General features: G+C 41.9%; 1 protein-coding gene across 4 annotated transcripts in view; it reads right to left on the bottom strand.

The window, feature by feature from the left end:
• Nucleotides 1-23,590, bottom strand: part of NEK6 (NIMA related kinase 6) — a 377,987-nt gene that overhangs the window by 294,942 nt on the left and 59,455 nt on the right. The window contains exon 1 of one of the 4 annotated variants that reach the window (XM_040324860.1): nucleotides 11,191-11,576. The exons of the other annotated variants lie outside the window; for them this stretch is intronic. The gene's annotated coding sequence lies outside the window, so the exon portion shown is untranslated. Of the gene's footprint in view, nucleotides 1-11,190; nucleotides 11,577-23,590 lie in introns of those variants that run through there. 4 annotated transcript variants of the gene reach the window in all.

Here is a 23,590-nt window from a genome sequence, read left to right as displayed (position 1 = left end):
ACTCAGGGGGTTATTTGCGAAAGGCAAATCCACTTTGCACTACAAGTGCAAACTACAAGTGCAAAATGCACTTGAAATTGCACTCAAAGTGCACTTGGAAGTGCAGTCGCTGTAAATCTGAGGGGTAGATCTGAAATGAGGGGAAGCTCTGCTGATTTTATTATCCAATCATGTGCAAGCTAAAATGCTGTGTTTTATTGTCCTTGCATGTCCCCCTCGAATCTACAGCTAACTTTCAGTGCAATTTCAAGTGCACTTTGCACTTGTAGTGCAAAATGGATTTGCCTTTAGCAAATAACCCCCTCAGTTCAATATAAACCTCTAAGGAAACTTTAATGTGAAGGACTGCCAACCCAGTCAGCTACAGCCATGGAGTTCTGCACATAACACAGGGGTGGGGATTGCTGGTAACATCATTGACCTAATAGAAACACATGGTCATATTTGGACAATTTTTTTTCCCATAATTCTTTTTGTTTTTCTGGATAATTTGTACAAACAAGACCTTATCATACAGAATGTGTCAAATTACACATATATTGGAAGAATGGTAAATATGTGCGGTTCAAAATAATTTGTACTGGAAATAAAACATAATATTAATTGTTAAGCACGGATGAACAATTGGATCATTTTACAGTTTAACATTTGAACAATTATAGATTCCTTGCCAAAAAACAATTCTCACTGAGTAATTTAAAATATTTTAGACTAGTATGATAAAGTAGAATAATACAAGATATAAAATAGGAATAAAATAAAGAATAAAAACCCCAATATATATATATAAAAAATAAAAGTCCAAACATAGCAGAATGGATATGTGAAATAAACGAAATACAATATATGGAAAGACAGATAAGAGAAGAAGACTACATAAATAGTCAAATGCCAGAAATATGGCAAAAATGGGATGAATTGCGGCTATCAAAAGGTATGAAAGAATATCTATAAATAATAAAGAAAAAATTATGAAGGGGAAATATAAAATGTAAAGTAGATAGTGCAGCGCTAGAGGAAAAGTCCAAATAAAGATCATCCAGGTGATTCTCTTATAAGTGACTGACAATATGAGGCATGCAGGTGATATAGCGTGGGTTAGCAGGAGACCTCCACCAATAGTAACAATGGCCGCTCACCTCACTGATAATAAAAAATCGCTTTCCCATAAGGGTCAATCCCAGGCATGTAACAGCATAATCCAAGCAGGAAAGGAATACATCTCAGGTAATATCAGCATGGATGGCAGATCTCAAGTAATATCAGCATGGATAGCAGCCATGGAATCCGATGTAAGAAAAACAAAACATAGTGTTTCTCCGCAATAACCAATATAACATTTAATAGTGAAAATACACTTACATAAAAAGCACTATATCCAGTGCTAGGAATCAAATGCAAACAAAAACGCACACAGCATGGTCCGATAGATGGCAGCGGGTGACGTCACGTACTTCCCTACCGAACGTTGCGTCCCAAGGGCGGGACTTCTTCAGCGGATGACATCCGCTGCTATCCATGCTGATATTACTTGAGATCTGCCATCCATGCTGATATTACCTGAGATGTATTCCTTTCCTGCTTGGATTATGCTGTTACATGCCTGGGATTGACCCTTATGGGAAAGCGATTTTTTATTATCAGTGAGGTGAGCGGCCATTGTTACTATTGGTGGAGGTCTCCTGCTAACCCACGCTATATCACCTGCATGCCTCATATTGTCAGTCACTTATAAGAGAATCACCTGGATGATCTTTATTTGGACTTTTCCTCTAGCGCTGCACTATCTACTTTACATTGACTCTTAAGGAATTTATAAATTGAATCCTAGTGCATAGCTGCTGATTCTGTTTTACCTGTATATTGCGCTGATTTTTTTACTATTTCAAATATAAAATGTAGTATAAAATTATTACACGGAAGGGGAAAGAACAGAACCCCTTTTTTTATGCATGTGAGGATGAAAGAGAATGGATAATAGATAGTATATGTAGGTATATGTTGTAGGAAATCTTGTTTTAAAAGGTAATGCGATTAATGGATATCGAACTAGATTCGGTATATTGAACAGGAATAGAGATATAATGTTATAGAATCTAGTTTAAATGTAATTTTTTTGTATTTAAGAAAAGGATCAATACAAATAAATTGAAAAACAAACCTAAACTGACTGGGTGAATCCTGGACAGGTGGCAAATCCTAGTTTAAACCCTTCCTCACTTAAAGGGGTTGTAAAGGTTCGTCTTTTATTTTCTAAATTGGTTCCTTTAAGCTAGTGCATTGTTGGTTCACTTACCTTTTCCTCCGATTTCCCTTCTAAATGTTTTTTTTCTTTGTTTGAATTTCTCACTTCCTGTTTCTCCTCAGTAAGCTTTCCACCATCATCCGAGCGGTGGAAAGTCATTTAGAACAGCTTACTGAACAGGAAGTGAGAAATTCAGACAAAGAAAACAAAGAAAAAAAACATTTAGAAGGGAAATTTAAGGAAAAGGTAAGTGAACCAACAATGCACTAGCTTAAAGGAACTTATTTAGAAAATAAAAAATTAACCTTTACAACCCCTTTAAATAAAAAATTGTCTTGACATACATTTTTAGCCATGAAGCTTCATTTTCATCTGTATATACCATCCCTCAGTTGTGTATAGCCATATTGGTAGACATTGTTCTATCCACAGAATCCAGAGTGCCTATCTGTGGCTGCCTGTCTCTTATTGGTGGTCTCATACTGACACATGCATTTCTAAAATGTAAATCATTCCCAAAGCTCACACTGTGTGTAACATCATCTCCTTTAGCTGGAGCTAGAACAAACAGGCACAAAAAAGCTGGACTTTGCTCCATGAAAAACACTGGAGGAAGCATCTGTGCTACTGGCAGCAGACAAAGCTTTCATAAAATACTAAATCCCCAAATTCTTCAAAGATCAAATACAAGGTTCTCACCACCACGTTTTCTAAAAACACATTTTAAACTACAATAGGAATGAGAATTTATCAGACACTAAGTTTACAGTCTAATTACAGCTATAAGGAAATGCAAATCCACTGTAAATTTATACTATTCAAACCTATATACTTCATAAAACATTAAACTAATTGACTTAACATGTAAGCATAATAGATAGATAAAACCATCATAAACACTTTACCAGAATGTTAAAATTGGTGTGAATATATAGTGTAACAAATGGCTCATTGTGTAGTCCTGGACAGATTTTACATTGCACTCAAGCTGTGGTGCTTCATGTGGATTTGGCACCTTCATAGAGGCATGACTGGCTAAAAATATGTGCTGGTGGAGTGAGTACAGGAGTCCACAGAGTCTCCAAATCTGCCATAAAGCTGTAAGAAGTTATATTTTTGCATAGAAATAGAGAGTGACATCAAAAAAGATCTAATTGTCTATTGAGTCTGCCCCATTTTTAAAATGTTTTTACCTGTGCTTGTCAGTGTAAGTTAAATACATTTTCTGTTTTACATGAGCAGGATTTATTTTCTGTTTTTCGGCATACCACATTTAAAATAAACCACCGGCAGAGACCTGAACTTTATGGGAAACCTGTGGCTTCTGACTGTGGATCTTCTTTCTTGTTGAGATTGCACATATGGTGGAGAATGTAGGCATGGAAAGGTCCAGCCATGTTTAGGAACACTGGGCCAGATTCACAGTTGAAATACGCCGGCGTATCTACTGATACTCCGGCGTATTTTCAAATTTGCCGCGTCGTAGCGTTGTTTTGAATCCTCAAAACAAGTTACGACGGCATTTGGCTAAGATCCGACAGGCGTACGGCTTTGTACGCCTTCGGATCTTAGGATGCAATACTTCGGCGCACGCTGGGTGGAGTTCGCGTCATTTTCCGCGTCGGGTATGCAAATTAGCTGTTTACGGCGATCCACGAAGGTACGCGCGTTCGTCGCATTCTCTTACGTCGTCGCTAGTCGGCTTTTCCCGGCGTATAGTTAAGGCTGCTATTTCATGGCTTATATTTAGACCAGCTATGTTAAAGTATGGCCGTCGTTCCCGCGTCGAATTTCAAATTTTTTTTTTTTGCGTAAGACGTCCGGGAATACGAAAGGACGTAACGCACGTCGCCGTTCAAAAAACACGTCGGGGCGCCGTAATTTTGCGCAAAGCACGGCGGGAAATTTCCAAACGGAGCAAAATAATATTTTTGCAAAATAAGTACATTAATGTTATATTGGTACATAGGGGAGAGCTGGAATTTTGAAAAAAAAAAAAAAGTAAACAAAGATGAACTTAGCATTTAAAGAACTATAATAAAAATCAACAAATATACAAGAGAATTGTCTGAGCTTTGCTGGAACTATAAAGCAAAGTAAATTCTAGGGTTGTCCAGATACCGATACCAGTATCGGTATCGGGACCGATACCGAGTATTTGCGGGAGTACTCGTACTCGCGCAAATACCCCCGATACCTAAATAATATACTTCCCCCCCCCCCTTTCCCCCCCGCCGCTGCCGCCGCATCGCACCGCCACATCAAGGGACATGGCTAGAGGGACATTGCTGCATATGTGAGGGACATGGCTAGAGGGACATTGCTGCATATGTGAGGGACATGGCTGCATATGTGAGGGACATGGCTAGAGGGACATGGCTGCATATGTGAGGGACATGGCTAGAGGGACATTGCTGCATATGTGAGGGACATGGCTAGAGGGACATTGCTGCATATGTGAGGGACATGGCTAGAGGGACATTGCTGCATATGTGAGGGACATGGCTAGAGGGACATGGCTAGAGGGACATGGCTGCATATGTGAGGGACATGGCTAGAGGGACATGGCTGCATATGTGAGGGACATGGCTGCATATGTGAGGGACATGGCTAGAGGGACATGGCTGCATATGTGAGGGACATGGCTAGAGGGACATGGCTGCATATGTGAGGGACATGGCTAGAGGGACATGGCTGCATATGTGGGGGACATGGCTGCATATGGGGGGGACATGGCTGCATTTGGGGACACATTTAAAAAAAGTATCGGTATTCGGTATCGGCGACTACTTGAAAAAAAGTATCGGTACTTGTACTCGGTCCTAAAAAAGTGGTATCGGGACAACCCTAGTAAATTCCATGGAAAATGTATTCCAAGCTTGGCACCCAGAACAACTGGTGCTGACACTTGCCTACCCTCGAAGCCCCAAGCCTCATCATACCCGCAATATTCAGCCCTGTTCAAAAAATGCACGTGGCTTATGAGCTTTTCCCTTTCATTTACAATAACTAAATAAAATATATGATAGACTAACAGCTAAGCCAGTCTTTCTCAACATTTGTAACATAGAGGAACTCTTGAAATAACTTTCTGTTCTTAGGGAACTTCTGATAATAATTACAATGTTTACAGCTCATGCTACATTAGCATGGTGGACATTGGGAACAATGCTCCTTCCATTTGTAGTCATAGGACAGAATATCCCCTTACAGATAAGTAACTTATGACACTGATGTTCTTTTTTATTTATCTGAGAGGCAAAAATTGCTCATTGCTCAAGGAACCCCTAGACACCTCTGGGGGAACTCTATGGTTCCATGGAACCCTAGTTGAGAGAGGCTGAGTTAAGCTCAAAAAAATGGCTGATTGTAAGAAGTACTTCCTTCTGTGCCACTAAAAAGCTTGACTTGATGCTCAACTGGTTTCAAGGCTTGTCTTTACTGAGTTAATGCATGGGCAGCCTTCCTTCGCACAAATTGGCGTGGCAGCTCATACTTCAGTGGAATCTTGGCTTTCTCAGCATATTATATGAGCTTTAGAAATCCTTTCTTTAGCCCCATTCTTATCCAGTTCTCAATGTGTTGCAATCACAGAATGATGGCATTTCCCTGTCTTAATACAATACAATGTTATTGTTACACTGTCATTTCCGATTTTCTTGTTCCTGCCCATACAAATGATCACTACTCGCCGAGTAAACATCACCCATTGTACCAGCACTCCCACTGCAGATAACCGCTCTTCGCACCTGCACTATGTTTACATAGGAAATGGCACAGCTGCAGAATAGCAAACTTTTTGTTTGATATGTGAATTTCACCTTATTCTTTATCTTAATCCCAACACTAAAACACAAATGCCAACACTAAAACACAAATGCACTAGACCATAATGTGCAACATTTAAAAAAACAAATACTGTATATACTCGAGTATAAGCCGAGTTTTTCAGCCCTTTTTTTCGTGCTGAAAATGCCCCCTCGGCTTATACTCGAGTCAGTACGTGAGTCCATTGCCGCCTGACCTCACCGTGCCCATTGCAGAATCAGATCTGTGTACCCAAGTCCGTGACATATTTAGACAGCGACCGTGCAGTTTTAAAAACTCGCGCTCCTCTTTGTGCTGTTCCGTGATAGGCGGAACACTGTGTTCAGTGTTCCGCCTATGACGATCGCCCTCTTGTCCTCTCGTCTATCACGAACGAGAGGGTGACACTGTGTTCAGTGTTCCGCCTATCACTGTCACCCTCTTGTTCGTGATAGACGAGAGGACGAGAGGGCGATCGTCATAGGCGGAACACTGAACACAGTGTTTGCTGGGAAACCGAGTGTTCCGCCTATCATGGAACAGCACAAGGAGGAGCGCGAGTTTTTAAAACTGCACGGCCGCCGTCTGAATATGTCACAGACTCGGGTACACAGATGGGATTCTGCAATGGGCACGGTGAGGTCAGACTGCAAAGGTAACGGGACCTGACGGTTACAGTAGAGAGAATGTAGGTGAGAGGATGGTCGAGTTGAAGAGCTGCAATGGGCACAGTGAGTCAGGCTGCAATGGGCACAGTGAGGTCAGGCTGCAATGGGCACAGTGAGGTCAGGCTGCAAATGGGCACAGTGAAGCTGCAAATAGGCATTGTTGACCCTCTTTTCCGCTTACAGTGGCCGTTGCATTCTCACCCTCGGCTTATACTCGAGTCAATAAGTTTTCCCAATTTTTTTGTGGTAAAATTAGGTCCTCAGCTTATACTCGGGTCGGATTATACTCGAGTATATACAGTATATAAATTAATTACGCAAGATTATTTTTTATTTTAGCCTAAAAGGTTTCAGCCAGACTAAAACTTTTTTATTAGGATTTTTTTTTTCATAAGTATGTGGCCTTTCCTGCTCGTCAGAAGTTGATAATTTGTTTGACATCTGCTGAGGGGACACCTGTTGATCAGTGTATTCTGACAGCAGCGTGTGCCGCTGTCACAATACTATATCCCAGGGATTCCTCCATCCAACTCATTTTTGTGGCTGGAGGAAACTATGTTTCTTTTTTGTTTTGTTTAGCTCGCTGACCGAACAAAAAAAATGAACCGTGTATGTTCAACTTTACTTTAACCGGTTTCCGATCGGCTCAGGCAGATTTACTGCGGCAGAATGGTTCTCCTAGGTGAAATCCTGTATATATACGGCTTTGCCCAGGAGAGCCACCAGCAGGCGTGTGAGCGCGCCCACTGCACAAGCGGCAACACGGGGGTTTGTATGTGTAAACACACAAAATCCCTGTGCTGTCAGAGGAGACAAAGTAGAAACCACGATCTGTCATCTCTTCTAGTTGGTCCCATCCCCTCACAGTTAGAAAACACAATAGGGAACTTAGTAAACCTCTTGATCGCCCCCTAGTGTTAGCATCTTTCCTGCCAGTGACATTTACATAGTAATCAGTGCATATTTATAGCACTGATCGCTCTGTAAATGTCAATGGTCCCAAAATTGTGTCAAAAGTGTCCGACCTGTCCGCCGCAAACACGCAATACCGCAAAAAATCGAAGATCACCGCCATTACTAGTAAAAAAATTATAATAATTAAAATGCCATATAAATGCCATAAATCTTTCCCCTTTTTTTTTAAATGCTATAACTTTTGCGCAAACCCATCAATATACGCTTATTGCAATTTTCTTTAACCAAAAATACGTAGAAGAATACATATCTGCCTAAACTGAGCAAAAAATTTTTATTTGGAAAAAAAAATAAAAATTCGGATATTATAGCAAAAAGTAAATTTTTGCCTGAATTTGCACCTGAATCAGAACCAAAGATGCACGGGACCCTTTTAAAGTGCGGACCATGGCCACTCTGGAGCTGTATGAGCCGGCTCCATTGAGAGCCTGTGAACATATTTCGCCAGCACACCATGGATCAACACTTCCGTCCAAAGGTTTCTTTTATTGAGAAAGATCACATTTGTGCAACATTTCAGAGCCGCGCAGGGCCCCTTCGTAATTACTAAGGCAGTGAAACTGATCAAATCACCTGAGCAAAATAATGGAGAGCCTGAAAATATGACCTGTTGGGGTGCATTGAGGACTGGAGTTGAGAAACACTGATCTAGATCTAGAAGTGGCGTAACCCCCACGTGGGTCTATGCCCAGATGTGGGTGCAAATACCTGTATTATAAAGTTATCTGCACCCCCCCATCCCCCAGAAAGGTGCCGAGTGTGACACCGGAGAGGGGGGGGTTCTGAAAAGCGGAGGTACCATTTTTATGTGGACCTCCGCTTTAAGAAAGGCCTAAATGTACATAATATAACTGATCCAGGCAAAATCTAACTGCCTCTCGGGGGATCAGGAAGGAATTATTTCACCTGCTGTAGCAAATTGGATCATGCTCTGCTGGGGTTTTTCACCTTCCTCTGGATCAACTGTGGGTATAGGTTTGGGTATATAGGATTGTATAAAAAAAAAAAATATTTATTGGATGAACTAGATGGACTTTTTTCAACCTGACTAACCATGTAACATAAAAACGAAATGGACCCAAATAAACTTGGATGTTACATTATTATGGATGCTTTGAACCTAACAAAAGGTCCAAACTATCTCATGTCATCCAAATGAATATGAAAAAATGTGTTGTTTCATTATAATTTATTTTGGATTCGTTGAAATTCATTACTATTGTGATTTGAAGATTAGGATACATTCCGATAACTAACATTTTGTCCAAATTTTTGTTTCGTAACTAAGCAAATCGCACATGTCTACTAACCAGTGTTTATATTCTCCAGTGCCCATGAAGGAGTCAAACATAATTTTTTTACAGGGTCTTGTGAGAAGATGCCAGCATCCATGGTTGTTGTCAGGAAAGGCATACACGTCCAGCAGGAATTGCACGCCAGACACGCGCATTCATGGCGCGTCAGCGCGCGCACACGTGCACCTGTCACCAACATTGGCGCCAAAGGGGCTATTTAAAGTGAGTGCACCAAAGACTCTTTGCTGTTTGGTCTGCAGCTTCTGTGTGTCTGAACCCTGTTACCTGTGCTGAATTCTGATCTTGAACCCGGCTTGCTCTCACTAACCTTGTCTGCTTAATACCCTGACTTTGGCTTGTTTTGGACTTCTCTTCTGCCTGCTGCTCTGCCTGAGCCACCTGATCGCTACTGACCCGGCCTGCCTGACTCTGCATCTCTGCCTGCTGCAGTTCTGCTCTGCAATTCGCACCAGTTCCTGTCTCTTCTGCAATCCAGCCTGCCACAGCTCTGGTCTACCCATCCCTGCCGGGCTGCCTGTTGCATCACCAGCCACAAACATCCAGCCATACCCAATACTGGACTGATCCTAGGCACTCCTGTGTCACTGTGCTTCTGTGGCTACTGTCTCAACTTCAGGGTCCCACAAGCCGGTGCGGCAAGAGAGGCTCTCCTCTACATGTTAGGCTCACGATCCAGGTACGTGACAGTTGTGAGCTTACTATCCACATTGACTCTCTCTTTATACCACACATCACAATGGCAACTCTCCCGCCAGAGAAGGTGATTGCTGGGAACTTTCCAGCCAAATAACACTAGAGAAAACACGGGGGGGGGGGGTTTATTTACTAAAGGCAAATCCACTTTGCACTACAAGTGAACTTGGAAGTACAGTCGCTACAGATCTGAGGGGGACATGCAGTGAAAATAAAAAACAGCATTTTTGCCTGTACATTTTTGGATGATAAAATCAACAGAGCTTCCCCTCGTTTCAGATCTTCCCCTCAGATCTAAAGTGAGTGTACCTGTAGTGCACAGTGGATTTGCCTTTAGTAAATCAACCCCAATATATTACATATGCCCTCAAAACCCATGCCATGTTCTTTGGCTACATTCACCTCCAGTGTTCAATGTGTCATAATCCCAGACTGATTACCTGAAATCTTGTAAATGACTGCTATGACACCTGCTCTTGTTACGCTGTACTTTCCATTTCCCACACATTAGGGTTGATTTACTTAAAGCGGGAGTTCACCCGAATTTTTTTTTGTTAACATTAGATTGATGCCCATTTTGTCAAGGGGAATCGGGTATTTTTTTAAAAAACGAAGCAGTACTTACCGTTTTAGAGAGCGATCTTCTCCGCCGCTTCCAGGTATGGTCTTCGGGACTAGGCGTTCCTATTTGATTGACAGGCTTCCGACGGTCGCATCTATCGCGTCACGAGTAGCCGAAAGAAGCCGAACGTCGGTGCGGCTCTATACGGCGCCTGCGCACCGACGTTCGGCTACTTTCGGAAAATCGTGACGCGATAGATGCGACCGTTGGAAGCCTGTCGGAGACTGCCATACTCCGCCGCTTCCGGGTATGGCAGCCCATACCCGGAAGCGGCGGAGAAGATCACTCTCTAAAACGGTAAGTACTGCTTTGTTTTAAAAAAAAACTACCCGATTCCCCTTGACAAAATGAGCATGAATCTAATGTTAAAAATTAACATTTCCCAGTGAACCCCCACTTTAAGGCAAATCCACTTTGCACTACACGTGCACTTTGAAGTGCAGTCGCGAGGGGAAGATCTGAAACGAGGGGAAGCTCTGCTGATTTCTATCACCCATCATGTACAAAGAAAAAAGCTGTTTTTTATTTTCCTTGCATGCCCCCTCAGATCTACAGCGACTGCACTTCCAAGTGCACTTGTAGTGCAAAGAGGATTTGCCTTCAGTAAATAAACCCCATTGTCCATTATTTTCTGGCCATCACCATCACTGTGACTTTGAAATCTAATTTCACTTTGCCTGTATGGTGACAAGGATGGAATACATTTTTACAAACAATTCAGTGAACATGTTAAGAAAACCACAAACAAAAAAAAAAAAACTTATCTACAAAGCATCATTCACCTTTAAAAATGGAATCTGAAGAACAGGAAATCCCACATAAATAAACATTAAAAAAACACCTGAGCTTGCAACTTTTCCATACCTCAGTGTCAATCCTGTTTTAGATGAAGTTGCTTTTCTTGTTTAGTCAGAAAAAGCTGACTTGCAGCAGATTAATACAATGTTTTTTTTTTTTTCTCTGCACCAGAAAGAGCTTCTCTGACAGTATTTTCCTGCGCCTCTGAAGAAAAAATAGCTGTGGCTGAAGTTTGGTTTTCTGTTATGTATGAATGCCCCCGAGCACATGCCTGCACAGTGAGTCAGCACACCAGCTTTCCTCTCTTTAGCAATTTAAGATGTGTGGCATTTCAGATTGGCGAGCCTGTGTAGGCACTCAGGAAGCACACTTCCATTCAGCTATTCGAAAAAGGCTCTGGACTGCAAAACGACATCCTGAGCGTAAAGGATATAGACAAATCTGGCAAACAGTTTAAGTACCAGAATGAGGCACTGTGCACTTTGCCCCAAAGAATGAGGAAAAAACAAAATCCTGTGCTAATCCAAATGACACGCATTGGGTGAACTCTTTCCAAATATTAACTTTTTGTGCAAATGGCATGAATCTAAATAGATAAGATTCAAAAAACATTCTATAATGTACATTCCACCTGCTGCTATGTAAATATGCACAGTAAAGAAAAAAAAGAATGAAAAGAAAGGTGTAGGCAGGCTGCAGTTTATGCTCTAAAATGAAGGTGGTGCTGTGCCATTTCTACAATCATCTTGGGGAGGCTGTCATCACCTATTGGATGGCAAAATCTGGTGAGATTTGGGTGGCCATATTGATACGGGCATGCTTAACTGCTTCAATACTGGGCATTTTCACCCCCTTCCTGCCCAGACCAATTTTTAGTTATCAGCGCTGTAGCACTTTGAATGACAATTGCGCTGCATGCAACACTGTACCCAAATGAAATAGAGCTTTCGTTTGGTGGTATTTGATCACCTCTGCGTTTTTTATTTTTATTTCTATAAACAAAAGAAGAGCGCCAATTTTGAAAAAAACACAATGTTGTTTACTTTTTGATTAAAAATAAAAAATGTTTTCCTTGGTTTAGACCGATACGTATTCTTCTACATATTTTTGGTAAAGAAAATTGCAATACGTGTTTTTTAAATTGGTTTGCGCACAAGTTATAGCATCTACAAAATAAGGGATAGATTTATGGCATTTTTTTTTTTTTTTACTAGTAATGGCGGCGATCTGCGATTGTTATTGTGACCGTGACATTGCGGCGGACATATCGGACACTTTTGACACGTTTTTGGGACCATTCACCTTTATACAGCGATTAGTGTTATAAAACTGCACTGATAACTGTGTAAATGTGACCGGCGGGAAAGGGGTTAACACTAGGGGGTGATCAAGGGGTTAAATATGTTCCCTAGTGAGTGATTCTAACTGTAGGGGGAGGGGACTCACAAGGCGAGGAGACCGATCTGTGTTCTTCTGTACTGGGAACACACATCGGTCTCCTTTCCTCTGACAGGACATGGATCTGTGTGTTTACACACACAGATCCATGGTCCTGCCGTGATTGCGGGCATCGCGGCTGCCAGGCACACTCACCGGGTTCTTGCGACGAGCATGCGCATGCCCCCTACCCGCCCGGGAAACCCAGGACGTCATATAACGTCCACCCGGAGGGAGGGTTCCTGCCGACATCATTTTACAATGACTCGGTAAGGAAGGGGTTAAAGTAAACCTGGAATTCTACTTTGACTTTTATATAGTTATATAGTAAGTCAGGTTGAAAAAAGACACAAATCCATCTAAAATAAATAAATAAATACAATCCCATATACACAAAATCCTTCACCCACAGTTGATCCAGAGGAAGGCAAAAAACCTCAGCAAAGCACGATCCAATTTGCTAAAGCAAGGGATAAAATTCCTTCCTGATCCCCCGAGAGGCAATTCGATTTTCCTTGGATCCACTTTACCTACCTCAAGTAGTTTTTTTTAGTCTGAGCTGGCCCACAAAAACAATTTTCCTTACTAACTGATGTGGTTGCTGTGTGCCATGTGCTATACTTAGTAAACCAATAGTGCAGCGCTCCAGTGCTCATATAGTACATATAACTGTACGTCAATACTCCAAAGGGTGTGTAGTGCCTGGGTACTTGTGGTACTGGTGCTAGTTAAATTTAGAGGGAGATCAAAGTGTAGTTAAACTCTGATCCAAATTGTTGTGTGCAAAACAGGGTCTCTGTCTCAGCTTGGCTGTGCTGTAGGCTTATTCTGTTGCACTGGGGTGTTCTTCCAACCCCGGTGCTGCAGGTGGCAGCAGTGGAGTCAAGGTTTGGGTGCTCTTTCCCAGCAGCCAATCAGGAGGGTTTGTCCTCGCTGTGCATGCTGGGGAGGGGTATTTATGAGGCAGACACCATTGGTTCAGGGTCTTCTTCTTCGAGTGTGGCACCCACCTTTAGGGTGACCACATCATGACGTCCCGGCGTTATGGTCTACACTGGCCGGGGCGTGCGTGCCACGCAGTGTTCATGGTTCCGGGACCATGTTGGCCCGGAGCATCTGAACAGCGAAGGGGACCCAGTGAGCGACTGGGTTCCCACCTTTGAGGATCCCAAGCTGTATTGCTGTTCAGTGGGGAGTCCGTCTGAGGAGCGCCATTGAGAGGCTAGCGATCCAAAAGGGCCTTGACAAACCACCGGGGATCGAGGTAGCCGGACACTGATCGATTGATCACCTGTCAGTCGGTACCTGGGCGACAAGTTGAGGGAGATCCAGGCGTAATTCATCTAAGGAGGATTGTCTCCGTAACTACAAATCAGAGAGGGCCTGTGGCAGAGGTATCTCTCTGAAGTTCACCAAGGAGGGTCTGTGGCAGAGACTTTTCCTCAAGTTCAAGTTCACCAAGGAGCGTCTGTGGCAGGGACTTTACCCTACAAATGTTCCAGTGATACTCCGGCTGCCAGGTCAGTGAAGAAGGCCTGTCTGGGTATGCTAAACCCACTCACATAGGAGTGGCGCAAAAAAGTATTACGCTTGGGAGCAGGACTGTTTCCCTATCATCACGCCTGAATCTGCTGTTCTCCTTTCTTCTTCAACTTTACTTTCCTCACCACAAGTTTATTGTTTTTATAATAAAGAGCACATGTTGTGGACATTCCTTTACTTCTACCAAATGCAATACGCATCATTCACCCCTAGGAATTCGGGGGAGCCATGAGGTAAATGTGCCACCCAAAACAACCAGCAGCTCCTCTGGGGGTAGTGCTACAGGTGAAAGAATGTAATTATGATAAGTGGTCAAAGTCCAAAAAAACATAAACGAACATCAGTTTCAGTGATCCCACAGCCGTGATAGAAGTAAGAGTCTTTTAAGAAAGGTAACACCGCTCACTCTCATGCTCTGCTTACTGGACACAAAGTGACCCCCTAGTTAGAGTGGTCAACATGCGCTATTTGGCAAAACCAATCCAGCATCTCGGGAAGGCGGGAAGATTCCCTTCAGAGTGATGGCCAAAACAGCTCCAGCACTCAGGTAGCGGTAGTCGAAGCTTACACACCCATTGCAGAGCAAATCCAAGCCAAACATAAAAACAGAAGCACTCCAAAGTGTGATATCGTTAAAACTAGTATTCTTTTATTAAAACAACAAAGATGCACTCACATGTCTGTAGGTAGTATAGCACATACATCCGGCGTGACAAACGCTGGCAGAATGGGCTTTCCTACAACAAAGATGGCCGATGTGCGACTATGCATGCAAAGTTGTGTGCATATATAGCTCCACCCTATGCATTTCGTCACATCTGATGTCATCAGGTGCACCTGACATCCTTGTTGTTTTAATAAAAGAATACTAACGTTTAACAATATCACACTATCAGAGTGCTTCTGTTTTCATGTTTGGCTTGGATTCACATGTTGACCACTCTAACTAGGGGGGCACGTTGTGTCTGGTAAGCAGAGCATGAGAGTGAGAGGTGTCACCTGACTATCTTAAAACTCTTACTTCTATCATGGCTGTGGGATCACTGAAATTTATGTTTTTATTTTATTTTTTGGACTTTGACCACTTATCATAATTCAATTCTGTCACCTTTGTGGAGTATTGACATATAAGTGTATGTACTATATGAGCACTGGAGTGCTGTACTATTGGTTTACTATATATTGAAGAGTTTCTGTATCAGGACACAGTGCACAGTGGCTGCATATTGTTATACATATTTTCCCACTGGCGCAGATTCATACAAATTTTTGCATTCATGTGCTATACAATAGTAGCTTCAACTACATACAGTAGGCTGCGCTGTGTTTCGGGAGCAGTATGGGCAACTTCCTGTCTGTTTCAGAAACCAAAACGAGTAGGTCTCTATACTTCTCAACCATTCAGAAGAAACCTTGTATTTTTATCAATGAATAGGCTTCCTATAATTGGCTAAGGTGGAGAAGCAGGCAAATGATGTCACAATTTCCACTTCAGCCAATTAGCCAAAAACTCACAATGACAGGCATTGCTCCTCTTATGCAATATACTGTATATTGGTCAATAAACAGACTCATAGCAAGTTACCTGCTGAGAACTATACTTGGACACTGCAGAAATTTCCCAGAATTCCACTATGTTGAACAACTACAATAACCTTTCACAGTCCAGCCAGTTACTACTACTGCTGCTAATTCGCTATTCATCCAAAGTCCACCTTTTGATGATGACTTTCAACCTCTGAGTTTTCCAATAGGCCCAATCATATTAATGTATCAGGCCACACAATACTCAACAAACCCACCAGACTCCTCTCCTATGACCTGTGTTACCCATTCTATGGCCTAATCATAGAACCTTTACCTTTAAACATCCCCACCAGGGGAAAAATGCTTGAAAGAGAAAAGGAAAAGAGCCTGGCACTTCTGAGTAAAGTTTTATTGAATACTTGAAATAGGTATGTGGCCTCCAATACTATTTTGATAGATTGAAAAAGTAGTTTTAAAAAGGAATGTTGGTCTTCTATTCAGAACACGTACCATGCTCTGTACAAAGTTTCAGTTTAGACACCAACAGCCAAAAACTACAATACCTGTTGAGATTTCTTATTTGGTACATGAGTAGGCCCCACAAAGACCATATCATAAAAGGCACCCTGCCTTGCATGTTAATCTGTAAATACTTTATACCGATATTTAAAAAAAATGTATAGACCAGTTATTAAACCAACTTAAAGCGGTTCTCCACCCTAAAGTGGAGTCCTGCTGATCGGAACCCTCCCCCCCTCCGGTGTCACATTTGACACCTTTCAGGGGGGAGGGGGGTGCAGATACCTGTCTAAAGACAGGTATTTGCACCCACTTCCGGCCACATGCTACGGGCAAAAGACAGGTTTTTCTGACTTCCCGTCTGTCGCCCGTTGTGTGCTGGGAACACTCGGCTCCCAGCACACAGCGTGCACCGTAGGGAACCGGGTAGTGAAGCCGGAGCGCTTCACTTCCTGGTTCCCTCACTGAGGATGGCGGGGGGAGCAGCAGAGAGACGAGCGATCGCTCATCCTTTGCTGCGATCGGCGCTGGACTCCAGGACAGGTAAGTGTCCTAATATTAAAAGTCAGCAGCTGCAGTATTTGTAGCTGCTGGCTTTTAATATTTTTTTCCCATGGCACATCCGCTTTAAAAACAATTTAATAAAATTGCCCCAATGCCATTATAGTTTCACACTTCCTTCAGTAAATTCTCCCAAAATGATGTTCATTATCCGTTTTTATATAAAACACCAAAGAATATTTTCTTGTACTCAGAAGTCTATAGGAATGAATGGGACTACAGAGCACATGTACAGACTGGAAAGATATTTGACAAGTGGTTAGGTGAGGTATCTCTCAGGGGAATGTGAATATAATACTGGGAGGGCTGGGGAAGGCAGTTGCTTAATTATAAGGGCTTGTGTCAATTGGGTTTTCTTCTGATACAAGTCAATGGGAATACAAAAGAGGTTTACTTTAGTTCAAAAAAGCTCTCGCATGCACATGTTAAAGCTAAACTGTAGGAATTCTCTGTATTGCATACTTATATTGCAAGCTAATTAACACTGCCCAGAACCCACTGATACTGGCTCTAAGGTGCAGTTAAACTTTAAAAGGAACTTGTTAGAATATGAGCTGACATTGCCAATAACCCTTTGAAGGTGCTAGTTGAGTGTATCTGTCCTCTTGACTTAATTGTACATTACTACAATAATGGTTATCCAACATGCCAGTCTAATCTGAGAACTCTTTTCATGAGCACCACCTGTTTTCTCTGGCCATATTTAATATTCCTAGATGGTTCCAAAGGGAATTAGTGTTAGGTTTTCATCACAGGTGTAAGTTTGTTACATTCAAACTTAGCAAGTCATTGAGTCATAGAGCAAGTCATAGAGATCAGAACGTAAATGTATTTATTATTTTAACTTGTTTTTTGTATTTTATGACTATTTTCTCAATATTCAATTCACAAACAGAAATACTACTTGCATGTTGAAATGATAATCTTTCAGAATTTTTACATTTGCTCAAAAAATATAAAAAAAATTAAAATGAATATAATATTGTGGAAATATAAAACATAGATGTTGGCCCGGATTCACAAAGCACTTACGCCGACGTAGAACAAGATACGCCGACGTAAGTGCAAATGTGCGCCGTCGTATCTGCGCGCTGGACCCACAAACTAAGCTGCGCCTAAAAACAGGCTTCATCCCGTCGACGTAACTTGCCTACGCCGGCGTAGGGTGGGCGCACATTTAGGCTGGACGCATGGTGGCGCTCCCATTGATCAGCCACTCAAATATGCAAATGAGGAAAATACAGCGATTCACGAACGTACGTGCGCCCGATGCAGGCTATGCATCGTAGGCAGTGATCCGGCGTAGTTTAGGCAGTTGTTACAACATGGTTGTGAGCATGCGCAGAGGGATGCGTCCACGTCACGGCGCATGTGCAGTTCGTGATACGTATCTGTCTGGCGCTCGGCCCATCATTTGCATGGCGTCACGCCTCATTTGCATTGCTCATGCCCACTTCCACCTACGCCGGCGTACGCCTTCGAAACCCAGCGCGTTTTGGGAGCACTGGCTTTGTGAATTCCATGCTTGCCTCTCTGCGTTGGCGTAGCGTATACTGTTTGCGCTACGGCGGGGTAATGTGCGCCCGCTCTCTGTGAATCTTCCTAGTTGTATGTATCTGTCACATTTTTTACAAGCTCGGCCATAGTTTGTGTAGGGTGCAGTAGTGAATTGGTGGTTGGCGCCACCATACAATCATCGTCAAATAGAGATCTTCACCAGCACTCTTTAGTATAGTGATAATCTAGTCCTGCAAATAATGTAACAGGCATCACAGGCCAATGTTTTAGGACCTTCTATGATTACTTTTTTAAGGCACAGTACACCTGCCATGAAAAGGGGGATCCTTTGAGCTCCCAAAACAGCAGCCTGTGAAGCTTGTTATTTTATTTGAATAATGGACAAGATTCTCACTATATAAAGGTTTGCTGGCGAAGATATCCATTTTATGGTGAAAATAAGTATAGTATAAGTTATTCAGGAAAATTCTACAAGCACAAGCAATAATCAGTTCCCTCTTTTTCAAATATATTTCCATAATATGAGGAGAGAAATTAAGACCAACAACTTAACAATAACTGCTTACATTTCAGACTGCGACAACAGCTGCAGACATATATACAATCATAGCACCAATATACTAGCTTGCAACCTATTGTGGTGGTACAGTTATATAACATCAGGTCACGCAAGCACTGTCATTAGATACTGCATATACATAACAACGGACACATTATAGTACCTTAACATTATACATAGGAGGTCTACAGGTTCTATTAAGAATAGTGGTCTGGTTTAACTGATATTGGAAGAAAACATGCACCTATATCAGCACAGGTCCACTTTCAACTTCCATAAATCTACAAACGTATAGGATTAGGCCTTGCTCGCAGGATATTAAACATTGTAAATGTTTAATAGACATGTGCAATTCGTTTAGTTTCTAACTCGTTTCTAATTCGTTTTTAAACGAAAATTCGGAAATTCGTTAATTTTGAATTTTCGTTTTGACAAATTTTTTATTTCCGAATTTTCGGACTTCCGAAAATTTTGAATTTCCGTTTTTTCCGATTTCCGAAAAATCTAATTTCCGAATTTTCGTATTTCCGAATTTTTCAATTTCCAAATTTTCGGACTTCCGAAATTTCGAATTTCCGAATTTTTTAATTCCCGAATTTCGGAATTTTTCATTTCCGAATATTCGTATTTCCGAATTTTTAAAATTCCGAATTTTTTAAATTCCGAATTTTTTAAATTCCGAATTTTCGTATTTCCGAATTTCGGAAATTCGGATTTTCGGAAATACGAACATTTTTATTTTTTTTTTTTATTTTAAAAAACCCAAATTTTAGAAATTTCAAATTTTTCATTTTTTATTTTCGATTTTTTCAATTTTTCTTTTTCAATTTCCGAATTTTTCAATTTCGAATTTTTCAATTTCAAATTTTTCGAATTTTCAAATTTTTCAATTTCGTATTTCCGAATTTTTACTTTTCCGAATTTTCAATTTTGAATTTTCTTTTTTTCTTTTTTTTCGAAATTCCGAATTTTCGAAATTTCCAATTTTTCATTTTTTATTTTCGAATCTTTCAATTTTAGAAATTTCTAATTTTTCATTTTTTTTTTTCTCGAATTTTTCATTTTCGATTTTTCAAATTTCTAATTTTTTTTGGCAGTGCACATGTCTAATGTTTAACCTCTGGGGGAATCTAGAATGGAAAAGGACCTGGGGGTCTTAGTAGATGAAAGGCTCAGCAATGGCATGCAATGCTAAGCTGCTGCTAACAAAGCAAACAGAATATTGGCATGCATTATAAAGGGCATTAACTCCAGAGATAAAATGATAATTCTCCCACTCTACAAGACTCCGGTACGACCACACCTGGAATATGCCGTCCAGTTCTGGGCACCAGTCCTCAGGAAGGATGTACTGGAACTGGAGAGAGTCCAGAGAAGGGCAACAAAGCTAATAAAGGGACTGGAGGATATTAGTTATGGGGAAAGATTACGAGCACTGAACTTATTCACTCTGGAAAAGAGACGCTTGAGAGGGGATATGATTTCAATGTACAAATACCTTACTGGTGACCACACAATAGGGATAAAAAAAAATCCACGAAAGGGAATTTAATAAGACACTCGGCCATTCACTAAAATAAGAAGAAAAGCGGTTAACCTTAAACTGCGTAGAGGGTTCTTTACTGTACCCATGATTGGAATTTTTAACAACAAATGTTCGATGGGAGCTTCTTGTCGTGTAGTGGGCCCCATCATACATTTTCTGTCCGAATTTCCGACAACAAAAATTTGTGAGCGGCTGAAAAGTGCGAATTGTCTCTCACCAAATTTCTACTAACACCGCTGATATTGAACTTCCCTTCTACAGTGCCATTGTACGTCTTGTACGTCACCATGTTCTTGGTGATCGGAATTTCTGACAACATTTGTGCGATTGTGTGTGCACAAGACAAGTTTATGCCAACATCCGTCTGAAGAAAATCCACAATTTTGTTGTCGGAATGTCCGATCGTCTGTACGCGGCAAAAGAGTGGTAAGGATGTGGAATTCTCTTCCACATGCAGTGGTTTCAGCAGGGGGGGGGGGGGGGTTGACCGAGAACCTGCTGGGTAACTTTTCCCCCATACACACGAGAGGTTTTTCCGTCGGGAAAACTCAGTTGAGAGCATCATTGGATGTGATAGACAGCAGTGCTAGCCAATGGCTGCGCTGCTTTCAATCCATCCACTGTAACCAATTAACGGCCAGGCTGAGCGTCAAAGAGGATGTCAGGGGCAAGCACAGGACTTTCGAGTGGTCATATAAGTAAAACGGGGGGGTTGGGGGGGGGCGGTATTGTCGGATGTTTTTTCACCTTAATGCATAGAATGAATTAAGGTGAAAAAACTTTTACCTTTACAACCCCTTTAACTCTGTTAGTCCAAGATTATTTTACATAGAGAGGAAAGATTTGAGATAGAGAGAAAATATTCAACATTATAGAGACAGTGTTGGGGTAGACCATTCGACATGAACGACGAAGATTCGACAAAGCATCGAAAAACATACAAACGTCAAATCTGTCATTGAAGGCTTATGGTGTCTGTCGAAAGTTCTAAGAAGATTCGACAAGCAGCTAAACTGTACAACGCCACATTTGTACATTTCCGGTCAAATGCTCAGTCCATAGGCTATAGAAGAATTCGAATGTTAGTTGACTAGTAATAATAATTTATAAATATAATTATTACTAGTGTCATACAACATTAGAATTCTTCTATAGTTTGTAGGCGGAACATTAGACCGGAAATGTATGATTGCAGCGTCGTACAGTTTAGCTGCTTCGTCGAATCTTCTTAGAACATTCCACAGACACCATAAGCCAGTGCTTCTCAAATAGTGGGGCGCGCCCCCCAGGGGGGGGCCCGAGGCTCCATAAAGGGGGGCTCGTTCCGGACCGCGGCGATCGCGCCATTTAGTATCCACTCCTGTCCCCAACCTCCTCTGCTAGTTAGAGGAGCGGACGGCGGGAGGCGGGACATTTTTGAACTGGGGGACGGGACCAGAGAGGTAGCAGCCTGTCATGTTGGACGGCAGGTGATTGGCTGCTAGGAGGCGGTCCTAGCAGACAATCACCAGTTCGCCCAAAAGTCTCCCCGCCCCGCCCAGTGCTGCTGCGGCTTCACTTGACGAATGCCCCGCCTCCTGCTCTCCGCGCTGAAAAGTTACAGGTAGGAGTGGAGAGGGAGGAAGGGAGGAAAAATATATGGAAATGTTAAGGACGAGGAGTGGGGGCTGTGCTGTGGGGGGAAAAGGGGGGTTATGTGATGGGGGAAACTGTGTGCAGGATATGTGATGGGGGTCATGTAAAGGGGGCAATACTTTGTGGGGGGGGGGTATGTGATGGGGTCATGTAAAGGGGGCAATACTGTGTGGGGGGATATGTGATGGGGCAATACTGTGTGGGGGGATATGTGATGGGGCAATACTGTGTGGGGGGATATGTGAAGAAGGGCAATACTGTGTGTGGGGGGATATGTGAAGAAGGGCAATACTCTGTGTGGGGGGATATGTGATGGGGCAATACTGTGTGGGGGGATATGTGGATACAGTGTTATGCAGAGGTGTACTTATAACAATTTTATAGACAAATGATACTATTTACAGTCGCGCGGGGGGCGCGAAATGTTTTCTTCTTCCTAGGGGGGGCATGACAGAAAATAATTGAGAAGCACTGCCATAAGCCTTCAATTGACAGTTTCGACCTTAATTCGGATTTTCGGACGAATGCATTTTATAACAAAACAAAATGAATAAAAACTAATTTCGGGAGTAACTAAATAAATGTATTTTTCGGATGAAAACGAAATTCCGAAACAAAATATTTCAGTGTGCACATGTCTACTGGATGCTATGGATCTCCAGTGACAGAGATGAATAATGTGCCATACCAGGTATCTCTAGATACCTTGTGGTGGTCCTCATCCAACAAGTGTTCTATATTGCAAAAAGTATTATTATTATTATACAGGATTTATATAGCGCCAACAGTTTACGCAGCGCTTTACAATATAAAAGGGAGACAATACAGTTATAATACAATAAAATACAAGAGAATTAAGAGGGCACTGCTCAGAAGAGTTTACAATCTAATAGGGTGGGGCAGGTGGTACAAAAGGTTGTAACTGTGGGGAATGAGCTGATGGAAGTGGTAAAAGATTAGTTGGCGACTTGATAGACTTCCCTGAAGAGATGAGTTTTCAGGGATCGCCTGAAGGTAGCAAGAGTAGGGGATAACTGGACAGGTTGAGGTAGAGAATTCTTGTTGGGCAGTGTATTAGTGCTTGGACAAACAAACTTAGACCAAATTGTAATGGTTCAAAGAATGTCAGGAAAAATGGTCGGCCCTCATGCACGCTCACTTCATCAAATCTGTCCCTTTTTCAAAAAAGTTTGGACACCCCTGAATTTTATGTTGTTTGGGATGTACTAGTTTGAGCTCTCTGTTCTAAGTGTCATTTTTTTATTATTATGAAATGATGATGCAGATAAAATAAGAGTCAGGTTGTGCTATTAGCTACAATGTCACAACGGGTTATAAAATGAGATTAGAGGCTGGTAACTAAACAACCATTACGTAAAGATTGTTTACAGCCCTGTTTAATCAGCCCTGTACAATCTTTAATATTGATGAGATGGAGCCTGGGCTTGAGTTCATCTAAACCTGGACCTTAGCTGTCCTTGCTGGGCTAATGAACTGCAGATGGAAAATTCCCCACTCCACAGCTACATGTATACAAAGGGGCCGTAATGCCCATGTCATCATTGACCTAATATGAGAAAATGGCCATATATTAGGTCAATCTCAATGACCTAATATGGCTG

Source organism: Rana temporaria, chromosome 9, assembly GCF_905171775.1.
Source record: "Rana temporaria chromosome 9, aRanTem1.1, whole genome shotgun sequence".
Lineage (NCBI taxonomy): Eukaryota > Metazoa > Chordata > Amphibia > Anura > Ranidae > Rana > Rana temporaria.
This window is presented reverse-complemented; position numbering and strand designations above follow the sequence as displayed.